We start from the raw sequence: 20,252 nt of genomic DNA on the forward strand, positions 1-20,252 counted from the left end.
GGGGGGGGGGTTTTGGCGGAGGTGCTGCAGTACAGTGGGGCAAAATGGGGAGACCATGATAACGATAACGTACGATCGGCATTAGCTGGCGGCTTGCTGCGGCTGATGGATGCGCTAATTATCAGCAAGCAGGAGTTACAGTGGTTCACGTGCATAAAGCTCGCGTGTACGATAATTGTCCATTTTTGATCGAAATCTACACGCGAGACAAAAATTGTCAAAAGGTTCTTCCGAAGAATACAAGAATAATAATTTTTGGAGCATGTGTCGAACATTATTTGACGCGAGCCGCACGCGATGTTAGGAGCCATAACTATTTTAGCGTTAATTTGATAAATTATCGTGTACGAATAAATTATAGATGAATCAAACGCAGTAATATAAATGTTTTACAACGTTAGATTAATAATATTTGACAATAATTTTTTCTTAAAATATCGTCAAATGTGGGAACCCTAAATTGTTCTCGAGACAATTTCTCGCGTCGCGCAGTGACATCGGTTGAAATTACGCGAGAATCGGTGCCCAGTAATGAACATCGCGCTTGTTTATTTAATGGGAAATTCGGTGACGCCATAAAGCTCGAAGAAGGGGGTGAAACCTATTAAATTTATGCTTTTGGTTTACCCGGTCTGACGGATCGCAATGCCTGCACGCATCGACCTCCAATCCCCATCCCTGTGTAGCTCAACGATTCCCCTACCCCCAAACTACCATCTCTGCCATCTACCACCCTCTGCACACATTCCCACTACACAAGTCACCCGTCTCTTTCTCTCTCGTTCGTTCCATTTCATTCTCTCGGTATCTCTCGCTCCCGTTCCCACCCTCTCTTTCTCTCGCAACTGTAGCGGATCGTGTGCTTGTGTTTATCCTATTGGTAGCCCGGTGTAATCCAACGGAGATATATTCTGCTGCCTGCGGGGGTTCGGTCGCGGGGATTCGTGGTTCGCGCTACGGCGCCCATCATGACGGACAGCGGCGCGTCAGCGCGTAAAACGTCGCAATTCTGTGGTCTGAACGTGTAGAATGCGCGTTTTACCGGTTATCATGTTGGATCTGACATACCGGACAATTGCAATAATAACGAATAGAGAAACGATAGGAATAGTGTAAAACGTTCGTTTCGATCGGTGATTTAAAAATTATCGTAGAATAGAGACCGCTATAAAAATTGTCCCGCAGAATAGGGATGCTATAAAAATTTACTTTCTCATCCTCTCTCTCTCTCTCTCTCTTTCTCTCTGTCTGGCTACCCTTCTACTTCCAGTTACCGGAGACCCTAATGTCTGGTAGCTTCCAAAGAATCTGGCGGAGGAAAAACGACCATCCAACTTTATCCCTTTTGAATCCCCCTAATTACCAAATTTTCCTCGTCCTTAATTTAGTGTTATAATTGCTTCCTACCCTTCGCAAGGGATCGGCTGGTAACACATCGCGGCTTGTGACTACTACCCCGTGCAATTCCTTATATCCATCTCCGTACCCCCAGCATCTCCTTATACGCTTGCGCCTTCTACAAAGTTTATTCTCCCCTGTCGTCCTTTATTGCGGTCTTCGCGAATAGGGTGATACATTTTCCCCCCAACGTACATTTAAATAATCTTGATAATTCCATCGATTGTTACTAACTGGTACAACATCAAATTACACATTCCTCTTTTTTTTTAGATCGAAATGTATGGATAATAAACTCCAGAAGCAAATTCCATTATCTCGCAGATTGCAAATGGTGTGAAATTAGTGGTAAATCCATCGCTCGTGAAACAGCTTGTATTTTTGCACGAGTCCCGTGTCTAATTATAACTTCATCTGTAGGTCAGAAATGCACTTAATGTTACGGATATGCGAAAAGACGGTTGCACGTGCAACGCGTATCGGACTGTTAGTTGCGCAGTCACGTTTCCGACCGTTTATGTTTGTGCAACATTGCCGCCATACTTACGGATACGTAAGCTGAAGTCGTTTTTTCTGTCACTGAATGCGTGACAATAATATCCGCAAAACGTTTCTCGTCAAAACGTTTTAATACAATCGGTGCCAACTGCACGAAACTCATATATAATTCCATTTCGCCTCGAAATTTTAACATCTCGCGGAGACACGAGTTGTTTTACGACACATATTTGCATCACGCATAAATGTTGAATTCTAGCTAAGCCATTGTTACACGTGAATTTCAGCCTAACATATCTTGCAATTTCTCAAACTTCTCTCCAGCTGTTATTTGTACACGCCGGTACCATATCGTTGTCCAACTTGTCTCATGATCCGCTACGTGCGCGCGGAAATAAGTACGCCGGAACTCGAGATACATTTTTGTCTACTATACCAGAACTTTCAGCCATTCGGTTGTACACTTTGGTTTACTCTGGTAGGAATGTACGGAGACCAACGGTGAAAGAAACGAAACGCTCGATCCATTGGTGAGCGAGCCGGAATGGAGACGAGAGGCTGAATAGCACCGTATATATCGCATGGCAGAGTTGCGTCTACCTACCCCTCCTATGTAACGTAAACCGACTTTTATATACTAGAACTTCTAGTCGCGCGCATAATACACTACCGCTCCTGCAATATTACGTCGAATAGCGTATTTCAAAGTTACTGCGCGTAATATACACAGATATACACCGTAAATGCGTGTATAGGCATATACGTATGTTACGTATAATAAGCCGCGTGCCAAAATTATGTCGGACTCTTAACATCCTTAATAGCCCATGATGTTTTTATCGCATGCATCTCTCTCGTCTGCTTTTGGCAATTCGTTTTCCACGCGAAACGATTTGTTTAATAGCCAGCGCTATTTTTCAGTACGTGATAAATTGATGCAATTATTGCAAAAACAATTTTAAAACAAATATACGGAAAACCTATAAATTCAATTAAAGCCAAAGGTATTGCGACGGCGCTGTAATTTAAATTATCTTTTATTTAATAATATATACAAGTGATATTATATATATTAAACAAAGAACTAAACTCGCAATCTCAAATTACGATCCCGATGCGTCTGAAAATTTTCGTTCGAGCAAAACGCCGTCGCATTTGGTAAAAACTCAGGCATAATGCAACTCTATCAAAAAAAAAAAAAAGAAAGTAAAACGCGCCACGCTGGGGCGAAGTTTCTTCGCGCAATGTTTTATTTCCCGGCTGCAGGCGGTGGAAGAGTTAAAGCTCGCATCTACCGCCGGCCGGCAAAGATATACCGAAGTAAGTACCGAGCGTTAGACTCTGTAGAAGTGTATAAAGGGCCGTGCCCAGTCACCACAAACTTCTATTCTCACCCCCGTCCCGCCTTGGGAAAGGGTTCGTAAAAGTTGGGGACGCCCGGGATATTTACGCGTTATCGTAAACTGTACGCGTCTTCTTGTTTACCCTGGAATACAGCCGCACCATCTTCGGTTGCTTCCAGATACGAACCGCTTTCATCCAAGATTATTACGCTATCGAGTAACCACATCGGTTCCCAAAGCTGGACTTCGCAGTTCGATTATATTACAGAGTAAGTGTGCGATGTACTATCATTATGCTTTGCTATACATATGTGATACGCTGTACTTTATTATTTATTAAAATATTTTTAAGTTGCGATTTTCTCATTTTTTTTTTTTTGTAAAATAAAATATATTTTTATATAATTTCTTTTATGCGTAGTTAACTATGTTTAAAAATATTTGTATGATTTTGATGGATCCTTTTTGTAATAGGAATTGTCTAATGAAACTATTTATACAACTTTCAGTAAGTTTTTAATTGCGAAGGAATGTAGAAGTTACGGAGGCATGTTGTATTTATGTAACGTAAATCGTGAGCGTCTTCTTTCCTACCCTAAGGTATAAGCATTCCTTTCCTGGAGTACGATATAGCTAAACCCCTTTTCTTCGAACGTAATTATCCTACCAAATGGGCGCATTATTTTACACACTAGGGAGACTAAATTAAATGAAATCGCACGTGACGCTTCTCACAAATTACTATACAGAAGAGTAATACGTTTAAGAATGAAATAAGAATAAAAATTGTATACAATTAGAAATTGATAGTATATATTTCGAAGATAAACATTGCAAATCTATCTCACGTGTTAACTACTTCTTACAAATCATCGAATGCGACGTTCAGTCCTCAAGCTTTACGAGGGAGAGTTTGAGTCCCTTGAAGCATTGTCCACGTTAGGCGCCATTACATTCGTATATGTCCGCGCAATTAGCAATGTAAATTCCCTTTGCTTAGTTAGTTAGCATGTTCGTAAAGTGGATCAAGATAGCTAGTAGGACTAAATAATGAACGTTTGAAACGAGCCATCATCTCACTTGATAAGAGATAACAATTGCTTTTTAGCTATCAATTGTTCTCACTAATTTTCTTTTTAATAAAGATATTTTCGGATATTCTATATATATTTTTATTCATATAAAGAGATAAATCAATTTTATATTTAATTACTATATTTAAACATCTATTGTTTGTTAGTGCGATGATAAAAAATACACTCAATATATATTTATTTATTACCTTATATTTCATAATGGGAGAATTAGAAGACCGCGTTATAGGAGACCTTTTTTTATTTTCGAAAGGTGCGATAGTAATCAGAGTGCTGAACGATGGCCATTGCATCCGCTAACGGAACAATCAACGATAGTCGATCACACACTTAGAACATGCGTATATAAATCTTATACTCCGACAGAACATTTTTCGAGACAACCGGACTAACGAAGCGCCATGTCGCTTACTCACGCGTCCAATCGCGACTTATCTCGCCTCTCGAATTCCAACGGTTGTACGCGCGTTAAGATTCGAGATGTACTGTCACGCTGATTCCTACCTACGAATCTCGAGGACCCACGATGTTCCATTAAGAATGGAAAAGCCATGTTGGATTTTAGTATGGCTGTAAGGGTGTTTCCCACGGATGAAAGGCCTGCCCCTTTTCTACCCAAGAGTTTTTGAACTATCATAATATGTTTCTTAGTGTAATATCAAGGGATATATATACACATATATACCTTGCGCTCTCTACGCGATAATATTAAACTTCTTGTAAATCAGCAAAATTTAATGGTTTAAGAATCAATTCTGTTAAATGTATTATTAAGAAGTTTCTTTATTTTATATCTATATTCTTTAATCAAACATTTTAATAAAATAATGTCCATAATAATAATTGTTAAGTATTTCATGAATACTACTAATAAAAAAATAACATTTTCTATGATTTTAGTTATTTTCGCGCGTTGTATTTTTAAATGAAAACTATTACAATTAACTCTTATATTTATTAAATTGTATACGTATCTTTAAAAATAAAAAATAAAGAAAAATATTTTATTTCCATATATAAAAAATAGAGATGAAAATATGTGTATAAAAAAAACGAAGATTATAAAGAAAAAAAAACTGTGCGTTTGTAAATAATTCAATAACAATGTACGTATACGTAAATAGTATAGTTACAAATAGTATTATTATATGTCACTAGTATAATGGATGTACTATTACATATATTAAAAAATGAAATTGGTTCCATCATCTATTACAAGAACTGTAACACATAGTTGAAACCATCGCAAAACATTAATTTTCTTTTCGTATTTGAAAAAAGTTTTTATTTTATTACATGATATTATCGACTGAAAACTTTTGAAGACATAGTTTGCTATAATGTATAATATACTGCATAGATGGCGCCTATGTCTTCAGGCCACACCCGATACCCCCGATACCCTTTCATTTACACATATATATATATATATGTAGAGTTCTGCTGTTCATTCCATCTTTCTTGCATGAATGGTATCATTTCATTTGTCATTTTGTCACTTTTTCGCCTGAAATTATTACGTAAAATATTTTCAAAATTTTAGAATAAAAATAAACAATTATTTAATTTAAAAAATCTCAAATTTACGTAAAAAATGTACATAAACATATATATTTTTAGATATATCTAAACAAATATTTTTGTGCAAATCAGAGATATAAATAAAAGGTCCATGCATTTATGATAAATATTTAGATATACAATTTTTTAATATTCTGACAGATTTTGAAAGTAATTTATATTTCTTATAATTTTTTTTTTTCTGAAGAAGAATACGATTCCGTGAATAATTTGAATAGGAAATAGGCGTAAAGAGCAAATCGATGTCCTTTAAAGGTCAATTGTGAGAAAGGTGTAAAAGTGGAACACGGAATTTCAACACTCTAAACGGGTTGTGCCAACTAATCAGCTCCAATAGCAATCAATGACATTTTCGAGGTAATAAAAACAAAAATGTGGTCGAAACCGGTAGCGATATATTTCTAATCTCGTTCCGTAAACGATCGTCTTTAATGAGGTAATTAGAAATCGCCGAGACTCGCGCCGAATGCCTTCCGGTTGTAGAGGATTCATTGATGAGATCGTATAACAGGAGAGGTTGTTATAGGCATTTATAAGCCTCCGCGGCGCTTTCAACCTGCGACAAAATTAGGCTGTCCATAAAATGTAATATTATTTTTAGGCGGGTGCTCTTCTCTTTTTCCTTCGTTTATTGCCTAGCAGTAACTATAACTTTTCGTGGGACCGCATGGCGTGACGCTGGCTATCCATTCGCACCCAGAATTCTCACGCATACCAAACTTCATCCGCAATACTAGCCTCGTTCTCTATCCACCCATATTCACACGCATCTACGCTCCCTCTTTTTTATATCTTTTTTGCCCATGTGTTTTTCTTTCCTCTTTCCCTTATACTTCACTGGTTTTAGTAGCGTTAGCCCCATTAAACAAATATTTTTTATGATATATTCTAATAATTATTTCATAATAGATAAAATTTGTCGACAAAAATTATATCAAGTTCTAAATAATATTGAAAGTGTATGAAATAAATTAAATTAGACAATTGATTTTCCGGACGTTAAATAAAATTGGAATGTAAAATTTGAAAATGGCTATTCCTCGCGGTCAGTGATCTTCATACCAGTCCTTGACCTTCCGCAGGTTTCGCCACTGGCCGGTCGGTGCACACAAGTACTTTCGCCACTGCAAATAACTTCGCTGCTTACCCTTCCTCACCCTTCGGCATTTCGCGTCGCGCAATTAACGCATGTGCGCAGGCACGCACGTTCCAAAGGGACTGGCCACGGCGATAAATCTCCGATGCAGGCTCCGGGGAGATTTAAAAACATCCGCGCCCGTCGCGATGCACTATGCGTTCTGCGATGAGCATCCATGTGGTACACGTTTGGAGCGTCACGGCAAAACGAATCGCTCCGCGGGGCGAATCAAATCTCTTATCGAAACACCAATTTTTGTTTCCGCTGCTATTTGCTATCTGATACTTATCGCTCGATGATGAAAGAAATCATGTGGGACCAGATTTATTATCGGAAATTTCATACGTTGGGAACAAACAATTTATAGCCTTAGATTATGTTTACTGTTTATCGATGTGTTTTTTGCGGTTTCAATCGTAGTGTTATAACTTTATATTATAGATACGATAGAATCTATTCGATACCTATAATTTTCTAAATCATGAAAAATATTGATTTTAAAAGAATGATATAAAATTGCCTACCCCTGTCTTGTACGACAAACTGTATATACATCTCTTTTCTCTGTTCTTATTCAATATACAAGAAAGAATTAATAATTAAATATAAATATAAAAATATAACATAATAAATTTAATTTTACATATCTCGAAATTTATTATCTGAATATCTATAGCGAAGTAATAAATACGGGTTTAAAGGATGCTCCTTAAAAGGCACGGACCTCCGGGCCGATTTCGTGGATACACGAACAAAGTATAGAACACGTCCACCAGATGGCACGATACAATGAGCGGCTTAGTATTTATCGGATTTAAATGAACCCTCGTCGTGTAATTGCGGCGTGATGCATGCGGATGATTTGTGAGCCGTCTAAAGCCCGCCTTCTATATGTACCACTCTACCGCCTCTCTCCGGCAAGAAAGTGATTCTAGGTACACCTCGGATATGTTTGTTCTTTTTCTCACATATCGTTCCTGTAATGGCGAGTTATTGCCTACGACGATGCGCTTCTTACTCTGAGCTCCCATCAGGTACTCATTGAAACACTGTTAATCGATCTTGCGATTAATGGAATTGGCAGAACATGAGAATAGCTCGCTGGCCGAGAGAAGCGAAATGTAGCATGCAAATACAAAATTATTTATACACAGTAAAAATATTTTATATTTGTGTTACAACCGGTCCTCTGTTAATAATTTATAATTATATATTTACAGCATAACAACCAATCCTGTTGTTACAATTTTTATGTTAAAATTTTAATATATTTGAGTATGTGTGTGTGTTATTTTAACATGATGTGATCGTGTTATTTGAATATTTTCACAAAATTGATATTCCAAAATTTAATATTAAAATAATAAATAAGTGAACAAGTAACATAAAATTATTATGTCGTTTTCAAATTCTAAGATGAATAAATAAAATATTTATAATATATATTAATTTAACATATTATAATATTAATTATATATATATATATAAATGTTATACGTATAATTACAAGTTAATAATTCTTACATTGAATTATTAATCCCTATTTATTATACCTTTATATGCATATATGGAAATGTAATTTAGTCATTTTAAATTCGTACAATTCTATTGTTATTGTACCGCTTCTCTGTGACCTTCTTTACGACGATCATCATTTCATAATCTTCTTCGATATTTATAATAACGTGCTTACATCGTGTTTAATTTTACTTAGTTTATTCTGAGCATTATAAAAAAATGTGAACTCCGATGAATTTAGGATCGGATGCTACATGAAGGTCTTCGTCCGAAATCTCAAGGTTGAACTGCCGGAGAATCGTGCGAGCCCTTTGATGTTGTGGCATATCGGTCGGCCGATCGGTCGACGCATCCCTATAAGCAAGGGTTACTCGAAAGAAATCACAATAATTTATACCGTAAGGGCTTATAAGCGGCGATCGCGTGTCGCTCGGTACCTACCTCCCGTGTTCCACGTATGCATGCACACGTGCTCAATACTGTCACGTGATCCGACCATTTTCGTTCCACGCAAAGGCGAAACACATTGGTGTGTTCTCGGTTAAAAATCAATCAAGCCCAAACATGTTACGCGCATATCAGTACAAATCATGTGTTCGTATAATTTTAACTTCTTATCAATGTTCTTTTGAAAACGGTTAATTAATTTGCAATCTTATCTGAATAATGAAAGTGTAATGGATCGCGTAAAAGAAATTGTAATAAAATATCTTTATGTACGCATACAAATGCAAACATAAAAAGGTACAATACGAAATTATATTATGTGAAACACAGAAAGAGAAATATTATTTATTATTAATGCATTCAGTTAGTTAATTTGTTTAATAATACTTGATAATTGCTATTTTACGTTATAAATATAAATTCTATTACATCTTTACGTGTTCATATGAATGAATTTTTTTGGAATATCATACGCTATTTGTAAAAATCAATTACTCATAAAATGGAACAAATGATGATGACAGAATAACACGGGTGTCGTGCATAAAGATAATATGAAAAGAAATATTTGAAAACCAAATGTATTTATTCTTGGCAGTAATTATTTAAAAAAAGAAAGAAATTACATCGCATGCTGAAGGTGTAATGTAACATGGGTTTGCATTATTCAAACGATGATAGTACACTGATTATGCACCTAGCATTACACTTCTACACTTTAATTATAAACGCTTGAGGACACACACACACACATACATATACGCGAACTGCATACGAGATTTAAAAAATTGTGGTGAGAGATGTATCAGTAAAAAACGGAATACAGAAATATATTATTATCAAGATTGTACGAGCGCAAACCAGTCTCCATATTTTACAAACGAGCAGTATGACAGAAGAATATTTATAGCCTTCCGAAGCATAACAAAATACATTTTAAAATATAGATATAAAATATTTAAATGTGACAGTGTACCGTCACTCGTATTTCCCTCGATCCGAGGAAACGTCGATCAAGCAATTGAGAATACAAAATGTATCATACTGTTTGGAATTCCGCATTCGCGTCAATGTCGATATAGTATCGCACGACAAAATAAAACTTGAATTTGGGATATACATATACAACGGTCACAAATATTATAGATTGTAGGACTACTTCGTCCAGGGAAAGGTATAGATTCGTATGGAGAAACAATATTTTTGCACTGATTCAAATGAATTGTTAATTCCGACGACGTTGGAATTCCGCCAATCCTTCTGGAAAGCGACCAAATTGTCCTCCGAAATGTGAAGCTCACTTAAAGCATTCCGTCAGTCTATTAATGCAGACAAGCGATATTTAGAAGGTTAGTAGCCTTCTGTTTGTCTGTTTGATATCGATTTAAATTGCGAAAATGTACTAATAATCGCTGACATAAACATACTCCACTTCGGGTGGCACATTGCTTTGCCAGTTCACACAGATTAATAAAATAAACATTTATGGACAACATTTACATACAAAAGAGACAAGTGGAGCACCCAATACGAAAAAAAGCAAATGATATCTTGTTAAAGTCCCATGTATACCGCGTTAGTATCGTATTCGGGGTGGTCCGACGAGTTTCAGCAGAAGGAATGCAACGTAACAGGAATAGTTTCTCTAGTCTCTCTCTCTCTCTCTCTCTCTCTATCTTTTTGTTATTCTTATTATTATTATTATCGTTATTATTTTTGGACGGCTGTGCTCCGATGGAAGGTGGAGTGCCCGATGCCAGGTAGGAGCAGAAAGGAGGGCGGCACGGATAGGGAGAGAAGGAAGAAAAAGGGAGAGGGGTATGCGTGTATCGCCATGCATCATCCTTCGTTCGTTCGAGAAACCAAAGGCCACCACAGGGTGCGTTACCTTAGTTGCTTTGCCTATAGGCACTTAAACGTGCCGTGGAATTTTGTCCGCATGCATAGATAACGAAATTATAATAAATTTAGGAAGTGTTGAGAGAATCCTAAGGGATGTGGAAGGTTATTAAAATTATAATAATATCCCACTTTAATGCATTAGATATGGAGTGTATAACTTTTTGTAAAAAAAAAAAAAATAATTGAATTACTGAATATAATAGTATCATGAATATCGTAAAATTAAGAAAATAATAAATAAAGAAGAACAAAATTAATCGGAACTGACTAAATTGTCTTTCGGCATGAGTCTTTGATCAGTCTTTATCAATGTAACGTAACAAAATCAAACAGACCGGAATTTCAGTGAAAAAGCGCATAATGTAGCGCACGATACTATTTCCAACTTGGAGTACAGAGCACGAATTGTTGTCAGATGCTGAAAATATAGCAACTTATACTTCGAGATACGAATATAATACGAGTTCGACTATAGGGGGTTTGCGAGCTCGCAGCATGGTACCATCGGAGCACGGATAATGAGACGGCCCCCGACCAAGAGGAGTTGATACGCCCGCGCCGCCTATAGTCTCTCTAGATGTAGGACTGTAGCCGCTGACTAACGTGCACTAACGATCATTAACTGGGTTATCAATATGCAAAAAAATAAGGAGTCGAAAGGAGCGCATCTCGCTCGCTTTCGTCGGGAAGAAAACGCCGTAAATTGTATTCGCAACTTTATAACGCTCACTCGCGAGAAAAGATAGTAAATGTTCAAGATATATAACAAATCGCGATACAAAATGTATGTAACCCCTAAAGTTTTTCTATTATCGTTACGTATAAGTTTAACACACGCGCGCGAAATTGTATAAATATTTTTCACGCAATCTTATTACAAAATCAATGATGACGTAAATGGTTTCTCCGACCCGGACAAGGGCTAATCTGCTTAATCTCGCTCACGCTGCCCAGTGCATAAATACAACACGGCATTTGAAATTGGGTTAAACGCCGATGTGACCTTGTAATTGACATAAAGCGGTGTCCCACGGGATAATTGTAATCGGGGTAATCTTTCGATCAACCGGGAAAAAAATTCACTCCAATTTCACTCTAATTGTAAGACATTTTAATATAAAGTATTAAAAGAAAAAGATCGTATCGAGGTTTGATAGCTATGTATTAATTTCTCTTCCGTAGAAAAATTCGAATTTGTCGCACAAATCAATACATATACGCACACGAACCGGTCAATTCTCTTTTAAATTCATCGAGAGATATTCTTGGCACTGGCCCGCAGCGTTATATTATTTTGATTAAATCTTTAAGTACTGACAAAGTAGCATGTACTTCTCGAATGTTCTAGCTAGTTATTTGCATTTACTAAATTTAAAAAATATCTTAAATTATCCGTTGTAAATGTGCGAAGGTAATGCGCTCGGTAGAACGTTTTCAAAGACAGTAATTTTCCAAAAACGGAGGAAGGCTGTGCTCAGAGTAATGCATTACTCCAGCTCTGTAATCATCCAAAGATAACTGACTGAATTAAATTAACCGTAATCGGCACGCAGATCGGAGCGATCGATGGATGGCAAACGAGAGAACGTAGTTTTGTATTTCAATCTATGAGCTATGGACTTATTTCTGAAGAGAAACTTCATTCTAGAGTTATCCAATTATCAAATTGTCTATTTGATATTGTCTAAATAAATACAAGGCGGTGGAAAAAAGCGAAATGCAATCGTCTGCGGTGACAAAAATCACTGAGCGCGGTAATGGTGGCAATTTTACGCTCACTACACACCGTACCAAATACGAATAAAATGATAGTAGATATAGAGACTTGTCTATAATAAACGATAAAGTAATGTTTGCTGATACAATCGATAATCTACACTTCTGGATTCAACGAAGAAGAACGAAGGATCGGAGAGAACGATCGAAAAAGTCTAGAACTAGACTTATCTTGGCGGTCAGAATAATATCTTTGGATACGCACAAGAGTTTTTTTTATTTTTACGCGATAGTACACGTGCGACGTGCGGTCATTACGGCAAACAGAAACATGTCGAAGAGTCTGCACTTCTTCCGATAATACTCTCAGCAACTTGCCGTAGCGAGGAAAGCCGCAGGTCTTATAGCAATTTGATCCGCGCTTAACCACAAAGTCGTTGTCGGTACCTTCGGCTTCGGAAGGATATAATAGGGCAAACCCATCAGCCCATTGTCCGTACAAGTAATTCTCGATGACCCAAAGTTCACAATTCGAGAGATTGGAGCAATAACGATTATATCGATAGATGGAGTAAAATGCGGATCTCGTATATATATATATATAGTAACGCGCTCGTCTTTAGAAAGCTAATTTAATACAATATTCGTCATTCGAACTTTGGTTAACGGAAATTAAGTTTTACGAAGATCGCGTTGGAAAGAACAGAATTCTATATTGGACGTATTTTTTTTTTATTTTGTTTTATGTTTCTCCCAATATATATAACAGCAATAAACAGACAATAGAAATTTAGCTTGCCTCGAGAATGAATTCACGGCTGTCTAACCGAATGCCCCTAATAAACTCAGCATCGGCTTTAAGCGAAATTTAAAGGGAAGGCCTACACCCCTCTAAACTCCACAATCGCACTTACTAGTCATTTATCTACCTCTTTTCCCATCCGCGAGGGAAGTCACCTAAATCTCGTCGACCTAAGTTGCAGTCAATATTGTGACCGAAGGAACAACGTATCGCATTTCACTTTCCCCCTTTGTTTCTTGCGCGCTCGTGTCTCGTTTTTCTTTCCGCCTTCACGTCGTTCCTCCGAGCGTAGTTATCCGAGGCGCTAATTTGATGCACGTTTCAGATACAAGCATCAAGCAATCGAACGTGCAGATAACAAGCTGTTAATATTGCACTCGAGACTTACTGCGAGGCATATTGAAACTTTCGTTTGTGTATTTTTAATGTTTACATTATTCCCAGGTTCCACTGACATATTATTCGTGCTTGCGAGATTTATATTGTAAATTATGAACTCTTCGCAAAATTAATTTGCAGAATTAAAACGGCTATTGCACACATATGTATGTGATCGTTATACCGTATAAACCTTATCTTTTTACAAAAATTGCATGATAGCAACGTATCTCCAACAAAAATTTCAGATCTTTCAGTTTATTGCAACTTTACATAAGTGTATTCGTGCAGTGGGTTATTCAGATAATGGAAGTCTACCGAGGAAAAATAAATACGCGATGAGTTGCCGGGGCTAACGGAGCAAACACCATTAAAATTTCCGAATATCACGCACACGAAGGGCAACGAACGCAACCTAATATAGGCCAAAGGACGGCCAGTTACATTAGACACCTCCATACATTCCGGCCGTTATTTTGCAGATTTAGTGGGCATACAAGGGACGGCCTGCGGCGATAATGCTGCTTCAACTCTACGATTACCACCCGTCTGTGGGAGAATTCACCGTGCTAGAGACGCGACTTTTCCAGATATCGTCACAAATTAATCTTCCAACCTCCGTCTGGTCGATTCATTCGCAGCATTCCTCGTGCCACTTACAGTGTCATTTACATACTAAATCTCTAGCGGTGAAATTTAGTTTATTAAATTAGAACGACACAATTTAATTCCCTTACTGCATACAAACAAAAAATTTGTTGGTTCAAAGCAGAATAAATAATTTATATCCTTTCATCGGAAATGCGTTTTTTTAACTTTTCTTGATTATATTTATTAATTTTATTTTATAACATTTTCTTTTACGAAAAATCGAGTATCAATATTATAGTATAGGCAGGATCTAAATAAAAGAAAAATATAGTACGTCCGCATAAGGGTAAAATTATGCAAAGATCCAGCGCATTTCCACAGATGAAGGGGTAGGTTAAGTGCAGCTGCATCATGGGCCAGACCTAGGATTAATACCGCAGACATGGGTAATAAGATGCGCGTTCGATTTTAAGTGGCGTGCGGATCAGGATCTGCAATCCGCTTGAATTGCTCGTGCTTAATACGCGGTACTTTATTTTACTTTTGAAAAATTCACAGATTATAAATATAATTATTAATGCTGAAAATAAATCGATATATTCTTATTCTTTATATTACATTGATAATAAAACAATTTGTAGTGCTAGCTCTAACTATTTAATACTTAAAATATTATAGAAAAGCCTATGAATTATCAAGAAATATTTTAGTGAAGATTATAATAGATATTTGTCCTCGCAATAAAAATTCTATTTTTTTTCTGTTTCGATTGACAGGAAATTAAATGATATTAATCAGCTGACAGTACAAGCTATTATATACGCTTAAATATATTTTCGTTAAAGCGTAATTGCAATGAAGCATTGGAGAAGATAAAGGAACGCCTGCGTCTGGTCATGGTCGATGGCTTCGAAGACCCAGAGGCCTATGGGAGAAAGGATCGTCCGACTTGGTTAGTGGGGGAAATCAATGATGGACGGATTCCCGGATCGTTTCCCCGATGGTTCGATGGCATCAATAACTTTACACGTATGAGACTGGCATTCAAATGAGAAGATATCATTAACGTGTTCATCAAGGATGATTTATTATTCCACATGAGATCGTAAGTCAGCATGCAGCTAAGACCGCGACTATATATACGAATTGATATTTATATTAAACATAATACAGAATATAGAGCAACTTACATGCGTGCAGTTTTTCTTAAATAAATTCTTTTTAGATAATATTATATATTATATACTATTCTTTTTAAATAATAACTGTTATGTAACTTTGATTACATAAAAATTTCTTTTTTATGAAACTATATCTGTAATTATTATGTAAAAAAATGTTTACGTCCATTTAGATTTATTTCTGTACCGAACAAAAACTTAGATTTATTTCATATTATATCATGTCCCTCTTCTTTGAAATTAAAATCATTTGATTTTCCACGATATATGAAGCGCGTTATTAAATATTTGTTATATAAGATTGCATATTTATTACTTCGTGTTACAGCATAATTTGACTATTTAGGAAACATTGAATAGAAAAGAATATGATCGCGTTTGAGAGAAGGTAGATATAGTCACACTAACGGAACTCTAGACCCATAAAACGTAAAAACAAGTTTCTATAATGGCTCGACGTGTATGGGATAGCAAAAGAAAAAAAAATCTACCGACTGGTTATTGTAGAAAATTATTTCTCCTGCAAAATGCGCTCGAAATCGGTGATAAAACAGATATTTTATTAACGTGATGATTGCTTTACCTTTTATAAAAAACGAATGTAAAAAAAATAACATAATTAATTTGAAAGCTAAGAAAGATATTGATCTTGGAGGAAGGAACTTGTTGCTTGTCATCCAACCCTGAAAACGCTTCGCAATGATATAACTGCAATAATGTGTCTCACCAAAGAAGCAAAAAAATAATAGGAGTCGCGATGTAATGCGATAATACTACGTCCAGTACAAAGCATGTATTCTGTTTAATTCACAAAACAACGCGTCTCCACAAAGATATATAATAATAAAAAAAATCAATTTAGCTGTCTTCACATTTAAACTTATACATTTTGTATTATAAATAAATAAATCTAAATTTAAATTAACATTCTGTTTTGGAAAATTAATGAAATATCGAACTTTAATTTCAATTTACATCTACACATTAACAGCAATTATCACATGAGATAAGACTGTGCTAGCGACAATATATACATTGCTATCGTTAAAACGTATTAGATGCGAATATTTAGGGACCTTTTTCGCAAAAAAGGATCCAAGCGCACGCATATCGAAACACCTATTTTCACACTCAAGATTTCATCGTGATCCACACATAGCTACTACATTTCTTTCTTCCGTCAGACAAAAACCCGGTGTATACGATACTTTGCTCGATATAGACTGCGCTTCGACCGCTTCGGCGCGCGACTGAACGTCCGCGGGTTACTTCCCCAAACTAGTAAAGGGAGAAAATAAAAGAGCGCTCTATTAGCATACGATTGGCACCGTCCATCTTAATTCCCGTCCCTTTCTGTGCCGCCACCACGTGCCTCTTTGTCCCTCGTACGTATATATCCTGCAACAATGTTTATGCCCGTGTTCTTTGGTATGCCGGCTGTAAAGCGCGCACGCGCCTTCGTTCACTGATTGTGAGAACACCTTCGTGTGCATATTCTTTTTGCCGTACACTTGCTGTGCCTATAGTTGCATGTGGCTGCAGCAATTGTAAAATAATAATCGAAAATTTGGCGTTAATCTTTCATTCGTTCTATAAACACAATCGAAATTGCTTTGTATTTATTAATGATAATGCACCTTTATTTTAGTGCTAGTAGACTTTATGTAATGTAGACGAGAGGATAACCACTAGCTGAAATATTGTCCCACAGGTCACATGATTTTATTTGATTTCATTTGATGAAAAATAATTTTCTTCACTATATATACCAATAAAGTTATTTAGTAAAATAAACGATTATATCTGATATTATACAATTATTTCTCGTAGTTGCATAAGTAATTATCGGAGATTATACCTAGGGATTTCATATGATCTTATAATGATTTCAGGAACTCTATCCCACAATTACATTAAGTGATTACTCCCTCGAATATGAATTTTATGAAATGCATAGAAAACATCCCTTATAGAAATTTAACATTAATACTGGCCAATTAATCATTTATTTTCAGTATTAAAAATACTGTTAACAATACTTTTAATACTGAAAATAAGTGATTAATTGGCCAGTATTAGTGTTCTATAAAGGATGTTAAAGGAGAGATAACTTAACCTCTATGAAATGTGAATAGAGATACAACTTTTAAATAAACTGATTAAATTGATTAAATAAACAAAACATGCTGATCTTGAGCAATAATTAATATTATACAAAATTATTATTATTATTATATGATGAGATTTTTTTTTCGAGAAGATAAAATATATTTTATATTATTATCATTAACAAAATTCGAGCATTTATCGAGGCCATCTTGAGCAAAAATTGTTTCCCGCGAAATAATATGTTATTATATAGTTGGTGTTGTTACCATAATGATCGTCATTATTGTCATCAGAGTGTTGTCTAGACAGTCTCATGTTTTGAGAGGATAATACCGCATGTTCTTGTATGCAAGATTGGACAAGACGCGGAGAAGATACAAGACGACAAGGTTTCATTATTATTCAATAATCTCATGGAGTATTGGTACTCATTTATTTCATCATGTCTAAATATTTCATCATAAATCTAAAGTTTTTTAACGATTATTAATTTTAATGCACACATATAAATCTAAAATTTTTAACAATTATTAATTTTAATACACATAAATTTCTCAATATCTTACGTAGAATGTATAAATAATATAATAAGTAATAAACAATCATTTTTCTTTCTCCGAGCAAAAATAATTGCATACATAAATTTAATACGAGAGTATATAATTATATACTCAAAACCAAAACATTATACACGATAACAAGACTTGAATAACAATTTATAAGTATTGACTTTGAAAGAAAATTTAATTATGAATGTATAACATGTCAATTAATTGAGATAAAGTTATTACGGTATAATGCTAATTTCTCGATAAGCGATAAGAGATGTAGTTACGGATACAGATTCATGAAGAATGCTCTTCTTAGTTGGTGTCGAAGAAGAGCCACTGTTGGCGGCTTGCCCTCTCTTCCGTTATACATTCCTTATTACTCACATCCCTCATCCTCCCATTTCTTGTAGTAATTTCCGCAACCTTGCATGAATGTAAGATACTTATCATTAACTGTTAATTTATAATAGCCTTCAATTTAAATGATAGTGTTGCACAGTACAAAATTCATCGAATATACATTAGAAACAAAAAGTGTTGGAAATTTAATAAATTTGATAGAGAAATTATATAGAAATGTGTCCGCGAGCGCGAAACATCGTTCGGAAATGCCTGATAATACTATATTATAGTGAACGCGATCGCTGTTTCTCTATCTACTGTATGGGGAAGAGTCACTGTCGGCGGTTTGTCGTTTCTTCCGCGCGCCACGCACTCTTTATTACCCCAGTCTCTCTACTGCCTCTTCTAGTGCGCTCCCGCGATTCTGTACGAGAGTCCGACGCATTTGGGGTGGGGTTATCATATTATGTCGAGTCACGAACTCGTTATAACACGGCAAGACAGATCGGCGCCATAAAACCACTCAGTTTTGGTTTAACCAAAGGGTGTACACGGCATATAACTGGTTTACATTCCGCCACCTCGCTCTCTCATTGTGTTTTCCGTAGCATCCAAGATTCGATTCTCTCATACAGATACGCGCGCGGTAGGTAGAGAGAAGCTTGGCGCGCGGCAGAGAAAACGAAATAAAAATGGCAATGGGAGGGAGATGAACCGAGGTTGGTAAAAGGAAGAATGGAGACGCGAAAACACGATGTAGAAGAGAAGGATTGGCTGTGCCGCGAGAAAAAGAAAATATGGAATTGACGGATATAAAAGCAAAACGTAGACGAGAAAATAATGAGTGTGGAGAGAAGTGCACGAGAGAGGATGGGCGTAGGGACAGCAAAACAGAGTGGCGTAAAAAACGAATAAGATATAAGAAAGTCTATAGTAGCGTACTTTGTTACCGAAAGGGAACGGCGATGCGAAAATGTAATGGAGAAAGAAGAAGATGGCACCCAAGGGAATTACGGACCACTAGAACGCAAACGCAAAAACGGATAATAATACCGGAGATGATCAGAGGAGAATTACGTAAAGACGGAACAAAAAGCGATTAGATGGTCGAAGCATATTTTACAAAGGAAATTTCTTCGGAGCGAGAACAAGGAGGATTCGCGAATTTGCGCCCGACACATATATTTTACCGAAAGTAGTATTTACCGAAAGCGCAGCAAATTTCAAGTTTCCGCCGCCGCGCCGCTAAATTGCCGTTTAGCTCTGTATTCAGTCTCGGTATCCGCGAGAAGATTTTTGGACGATATGATCTGACCCGATATTTCCTCGAGCTAAAGGAAAGAATCGAATATCTCGTGCGCCGAACCAGTTCGTGATCTTGTTATTAACAACGTCGACAGAGAGGATAGTCGAAACGGTTGGATACATGCGTGTGTATCAGGAAAACGCCCGGTATGCATGGGCGCGCGCCCTCGCGTGCACACGTAAACGCCACGGCTATAGGGGAGAGAGAAAACGTGAGAGATGTAATTTTAGTTACGGAGAGTAAGTAATGAGCGATCGACAGTCTGAATACCAATTTCGATGCACGATGATGCGGCATAGGGCAACACGGTAACCGCATGTTATATGCGCGTATATATATACATTCCAATATCGTTCG

The 20,252-nt window shown here is 36.5% G+C and overlaps 1 protein-coding gene across 1 annotated transcript in view; it reads right to left on the reverse strand.

Annotated features, from left to right (window-relative positions):
* Nucleotides 1–20,252, reverse strand: part of Ubx (ultrabithorax) — a 95,445-nt gene that overhangs the window by 62,359 nt on the left and 12,834 nt on the right. The window lies entirely within an intron of this gene.

This window comes from Cyphomyrmex costatus, unplaced genomic scaffold (assembly GCF_001594065.2).
Source record: "Cyphomyrmex costatus isolate MS0001 unplaced genomic scaffold, Ccosl1.0 scaffold229, whole genome shotgun sequence".
Taxonomy (NCBI): Eukaryota; Metazoa; Arthropoda; class Insecta; order Hymenoptera; family Formicidae; genus Cyphomyrmex; species Cyphomyrmex costatus.